We start from the raw sequence: 6,815 nt of genomic DNA on the forward strand, positions 1-6,815 counted from the left end.
GGGAGGGTGGGAGCGGTGTTGGTCAACCCGGCCGCCGGGCCAATCGGAGTCGCGCCGCTCTCTCCCCCTCCCCTCTACCCGCTGCTCCGACCAGTCGAAAGCGCATGATTCACCGACCTGCTCTGGGATTGGCGGAGCCGCCGCGCCACACGTGCTGCTGACTGGAGCGCCGGGCGGTGCGGCCCCGCCCCTTCCCGGCCGGCCCTCCGCCGGGCTGGAGACGTGGCTGTTCCCCCGTGTCGGCAGGGCGGGGCCAGCGGCGCGCACCACCGGGGGCGCGGGACGGGGGGCGGGTAAAGGCCCCCTCCGGGGCGGAATGGACTCGTCGGGCGGGAACGGCGGAGGGCGCCCGGCCCTGCCGTGTCCCCCCGGGCGGGCTGAGGGAACGGCCGGCCCCGGCGAGGGCCCCCATACGTTGCTCGATACCCGCACCAACGCATAGAGGCTCCACTGAGGTGCCCGTAGCCGTCATCCCCTTCCCGAGGTCGGCGGTTTAGATTGCCTCGGGCACCTTGTCCGGCCGAGGGCCCTGTCTGCTTCAGGAAAGGGCATGGCGGGATCAACCGCTCCCCTCAGGAGCTCGTTCCCCAGTTAATGGCTGCCCCGGCTGGCCTGGCTCTGGTGGACGAGCTTGGCGGGGTCGGTACGCACCTGACACAACGTGGGGACCGGCAGGCCCAAGAACGGCTGCCTCAGCGTGTTGGCCAAGTGTCGCCACGGCCTCGCCGGCCATCTGTGGTACATACGACTCATGTTTCCTTCATGTATTCACGGATTTTGATGATCAAGCGGGTAACACCTCTGCATCCTTCAGGGGCCGTTTTTCCACCCCTTCCAGCAGTTACCATTCTCTCCTTTGCTCTGGAGAGCAGGAGGGGCAGCTCCCTCAGCTCCCATCTCCGAGGCAGGCTGTTGCCCACACCAACTGCATGCCCATGGCCTGCAATCGATCATGCCGTGACTTGTGCTGCTACCATGAGTCTTTTTGTGTCAGTGTTGATCCCTGTAGTGGTAGGTATGTAGTTACGAAGCCACACCTTTTATCTTCTTGGTAACAAAGCAAATTAGTTACAAACTCTTCAATTCTGGCATCTCCCCAGCCCTTAAATTACAGTTCTCTGTCCCTCCCCTTTTCCTTTTTTTTCCCCAGTATTCCATTTCAGAATATGGAGATTAGGGTGCTGTGTTCATCTGTATCCAGGGCTAGAAAAGGCTCTAGTATATCCCTAGGTGTGCCTCCAAAGACTGACTGTAGGCCATTAGAGAGCACACAGCATGATGCTTTTCTTCCTCCACATACATACGCATACCTGAGATGCGCGGCTTTGCATTTGACTGTCTTATGTGGCAGTCCCTTTATCCAGACCGAGTTTGCCATGTTTTGAACAATGGCCCTTGTCATCCTGATTGTACCACCCTGCTGATGCAGATGTCATCTGCAAATTGTATTAGGAGTGATTTTGTATTTACTTCCAGATGACTAATGAAAATATTGATTATGGACATGCGTATTATAGCATACATGATCCTGGAGGGATCCCATTAGAAGTAGCCTTATTCAGTAATGATTCATAGCCAGTTCTAAAAAAAAAATAATCTATGTGGCCAGTGTTTAATATACTCTTAACTGATTCTTTATTACCCTGTTTTTTTAATTAAAATATTGTGCCATTCTAAGTAAAAATCCTTTAAAAAGTTTATTACACCTTCCAGAGGAAATTGAATTATTTGTTGTCTTCTTGAAGCATGAAATGAGATTTCTATTTGACCTCTGACTGGCATTACTAATTCTTTAATCTGAGTCACATACAAACTTTCTGTGGTCCTTATCCAGGAACTGTTCTTACATCTACATTTACTACATATGATACAACTGTCGTTTCTGAAGACAGATACCAACCTGGCACTTTTTTAGCTTTCTAGGATTGCCCTAATATATCAAGGTTTACCAAAGATGACTGTCAACAGACAAGGGGTGTCCGCAGCCAGCTTTTTCAGAGCTACTAGGCCACAGTTATCCTAGAAGACAAGAGCTCCATTGGTTACTAATGGACTGAAATTTATCACATCACTGTTAAGTAATCCACCCACATATCTTCCTGCTTCTTTACAAACATAGATCATAAATGTTCAATGAACACTTCTGCATCATTATTGACATTTTAATCATGTCCATCTAGTAATGGGCCTGTAGCATTACTAGGGTTTTCTGGGATTTAGCCTTGCCAGCTATGGATTTCCTTTGATGTGCTTCACTTCCAATAACTACTCTGCTTCTCATAACTTCTTATTTATACCAACACTTTTTTATTTCCCGCTTTCCCCATTTTGGCTACTTATTTTCCATTTTTAATCACTCTCTCCAGTCCACTAGTAAACCAGCAATTGTCAATGTATTTTCTCTCATGATTTTGAAATTGTGGCTCTTTGCTCGCTCAGTGAGCTGTTTTTAAAGAGCTTGTATTTGTCATTTTTAGACTTCTACCTAAATTTTTCTTCCTGCTTGCACTCTTATTTTCTGATGAGTTGGAAATACGGCTCTTTTAAAGCACCAGATGTATGCAAAGTCAGGTCATGCACACTGCTCCCCAGACAACCACTGAATTGCAGTCCAGAGGTTTGGGCGTTTTTTTAACTTACTTCATTATAACAAAGTCCGAAAGAGTTTACCTTGTGCCACATGCCAAATGGCTCATGTCACTTTTAGTAACTTAAATGACATTTTATTATTGTACCCATATGGTCTTGTGCTAATATTTTCTTTATTTAGATAACTCCTCTCTCTTGAGTGTCTAGCCTTTCATATGTTTATAAAGAGTAATCAAATTCCTTCTGTTTTGCTAGGCAAACCAAGCCAAAGGCTTTTATTCTTCCCTTACACTTTTAGCTCTCTGCTCCCCCCGTTCATCTCACTAGCCCTCCCCTGCACCTGTTCCCATTAAATTAATCTTTCTTGCATAGCGATGTTTTGAACAGTCATGTTGAAGGGTAACTCTAATGTATTTAAATTTTAAACTCCATTATATTTATAGACCATGCAGAAAAACTAGTTCTGTGCCATGGTTTTTACAGTAACTTATCTCTTGTCCCACTAGTTATTCAAGGGGCTTAGAGACCACAGACCCCAGCAAGTTTCAGAATATCAGAATACTTCACAAGTAGACTTGCACTTCTACCTTTGTGCTGGTTCACGAAGGTGTATTACGCTTAAGGCAAAGCAGTAACAGCCTTGTGCAAGTACTCCTATCACACCCATGAGTATTACCTCATTTTCTTCTATTTCCTCCCACCCCCTGCCCCAGATCAGCAGTCTTCCAATTGTAGCCTTTTATTTTAGGAGGGCTCTAACAGTTTGCACGAGAGTACGCTTTTTCTTCTAGGCTCCTCCTAGATGCCTTACCACCGAGGCATAAGGAATAACTATCATTATCTAAAAGCTTTTACTTTTCTGTTTTGGAAACATTCTCTAAGGCATGGACAATGTTATTCACAAATCCCTAAGACAAACACTGCAATACAGCCGTGTAATTTTCTCTCTGTATTAAAAATTTGTGCCAACAAAACCAAACTTCCTGCTTTTTGCAAAGCATGACTCATTCTCCATTCTGTTTTGACTGACTGACATAAGAGATCTATTTCAATCATATGACAATAACTTTAAATTTGACCAGCCATTTATGTGGAAATCAAAGCCTGTTCTTGCAGGATGGATGGATGTTAATAGGAATGGTGTTTTACGTAACACTGCTAAAGATCTGCCTGCTTTTCTTGAATAACGTGCTCTCAGAGAGGCAAGGCGCACCGGCAAAAGCCCAGCGTGCCACCTCGTGGCTTCCCTGTACCAAGGGCCAGTCGTAGTCCCCTGTAAAATGATCATTTATAGCCTGCCTATTCCCCCAGGAGAATTCAGACCATCAAAAAGCTGCATATGTTGCAATTAGTATACCAGCATCCCTGCTGATGTCTTTTCACAAGCAGAATAAAACCAAGCAATTCTTCATCCAACAGATCAAACCAGAGACAAGCAGTGAAGCAGGTGTTATTCAGAAGAAACGTCACTGAACTGGAGTTTGCAGGATAAAAAAATTAGGTAACAAGAATGTAATTGCTGGAACATGACAGGCTTGGAGAGCCACTGCCAACCAGAGAGAGCGTTTACCTGGAAAGATGAGTTAGAAATGCTCCATCTTCCACTTGGTTTCCCCAGTGCGTTGGTGAAGTTTTACTTTCATAGGTCTTGTTGGTTTTTAGTTGTTTCATGCCTTACCAAATGACAGGGACATACAGATAATTGGATAAACACACCCGACGCCCAGAGGCTGCTGTGCCTTCACTAGGATTTCACTCAAGTTAGCGTGCACTTTTCCAACAGGTTTAAGCTGGGCTAAATCTGCCACAGAAGATGGTCCTACAGCTTTCCCACTCCCAGCTGATCAATCTTGCTGCCTTCATCAGGAAAGGTCAAGGAAAGCTGACCTTGATTTTGTTCGTTGCTTTACATATCAGAAAAAACAGCAAGAAGAGGCAAGAAGAAACTGCTTTTTTTTTTGCCTGTGTGGCAAGGTGAATATGCACAGGGGCACAGGAATGCCAGAGCCAGCATAAACTCTGTACCTGGCTTGAGAGTGTATGGTGGGTGAAGGGAGTAAAGAGCAGGATCTTCCCTTTTTGTCAACAGCAAGCTGTTATCTCAGCTACCGTGTAATTTCCTAACATGTAATTTCAGCCTCAGATGCAGAATCCAGCTCCCATAGTCATGCAGCCACCCTTACCAGCCTGATGGCCCAGGCTACTCCATTCATCAGTGTGGCACCTAGCTCGGGGTAACACCTCGCAGTTACCGCCCTGTTCGACAAGCAAAATGTCTGTTCAAACAAAGCAGTTTCAAACACCTCCCTCTGTACTGAAGCAGAGAAGGATGAGAGTTGGCTCCCGGAGAGGCTTTGACATGGGACAAACACAGGCTTGTACAAAAGGACTTTGAGCTGTTTGCAGAGCTGGTTGTTGCTGAAACTTAAAGAAAATCAATTTCTAAAATGTCCGACGCCACCTTTTTGTGCATAAGCAAGGCTCAGCACACCATCAGTGAAGGATTTTCCTGCATTCACTGAAACTCACCGGCACATTCCAATAAATTGCTAACAGAAAGCCCCATTATCTATAAGTGGAAACGTTTGTGTTCCTCCAGGCAGAAAGCCATCAGCCATTGCTGTGAGGATACAAACAGGTTTATCACCCCATAGTTAACTTCGGGGCTAACACTCCCTGCTCCAGTGGGATTTGAGAGATGATGTCCACATGTAAGGATGGGCTTCCTGGATCAGTGTAAAACCCCAATGACTGTTTTTTTGTTGCAGGCAGCAGTCAAACATTTAGGATACTGAACAGAATAACCCCAAACCCTGTCAGCTGCTCCTTCAGTTCTACCATTAATGCATCATGGAAGAACACAGTACTTAGGTCTGAATCTTTCCGAAATCTATATCCCACTAGATGTGCATATTTACACTTTAAAATGTGTAACTTGCAGGAAAGATCGTTGCCAGCTAGCAGAAAACACCGGGCGACTGTACAGCAATCACGTGCCGCTCTTAATAGCAAGTCACCTGCTCTGTGCAGAAAGGTAAGGCCTTACTGCACTGAGATAAGCCTGGGTAATGATAATAGAGTCTTTGTTGAAATACCACCCCATTGTTCAAAGACTGGTGTGCCGACACTGGGAAAACAAAAGGAAACGTTTCTAGCCCTTAAAAATCACAGCAGAATCACGAGAGGTTGGCAACAAAGCAAGTCAGTCATGCACAGAATTAAAAAAAAAAAGCCAACAGCGGCTTTCCTGTTGTGCACATAATAAAAAAAAAAGATTATTCTCTGTGCATTGTGGTCTGACCTTGGAGTGAGTAGTAAGGGGTAAATATCTGCAATTCTCATCCATCTTGGTGGGATTGCAGCCTGGAGAGAAACCGAGATGCCGGTGCATGGTCTTAATGTGGCTCCCAGGACTCAAAATGCTGGTGTGGAGGTACTTGAAGGTTGACCTGCCTCTCCAATACCAATTTTTCAGAAACGGTTTCAGCAGATGCCAACCCAGGATGGAGGGGAACAACAACAACAACAACAAAAAGGCTCTGTGTGCTCCCTGACGGAAAACCTCCGTCGGGTTTTATCCTGACCCTGCTGCAGGCTGGGGTAAGGACGAGTGAGTGCTGGTTGATAACCGCACGCTCCAAGGGCCGGCGTCTTTGGGCACATCCACGTTCCGACTTGTGGAGCCCCAGCCGTGGCAGGCTCTGCCTCGCCAGTCCTGAACCCCCCCACAACACGCATCAAAACTTCCCAGCGAGACCGTGCTCCGAAGTTTTGAGTCAAAGTCCCGGAAAGGCTCTTAACCCCCCTGGGAGCCCAGGCGGAGCTGAAGTAACCCCCCCGAGCTCACCGCACCGCCTGCCACCGTGCAAGGGCTTCCCCCCGCACCTCCAGGTGGAACATTTCCCCTCCCTCTGCGCTTTAGGGGAAAGCCTCAACCCCTCCATCCCCGCCAAGCCCCGTATATCGGTCTATACGCGTGTACATCCACCGATGACACAAGTTGCTTCGACCCCTCTGCCCGAGCCGAGCCCTGCCGTGCATTGTGGGAGCTGTAGTTCGCAGCACTACAAGTCCCAGCCTCCCGGAGGAGGAGGAGGAGAAGGAGGAGGAGGAGGACGGGAGCGGGCTCGGCCCAGGCCTCCAGCCCGTGCGGAGAGCCCCCCCGGGGGCGGGCCGCGGCGGCATGCGGCTCCCCGGCCGGCTCGGCCCGTTCCGCAGCACGCCCC

The sequence above is a fragment of the Haliaeetus leucocephalus genome, unplaced genomic scaffold, assembly GCF_000737465.1.
Source record: "Haliaeetus leucocephalus isolate CR32 unplaced genomic scaffold, Haliaeetus_leucocephalus-4.0 Scaffold741, whole genome shotgun sequence".
Classification (NCBI taxonomy): Eukaryota; Metazoa; Chordata; class Aves; order Accipitriformes; family Accipitridae; genus Haliaeetus; species Haliaeetus leucocephalus.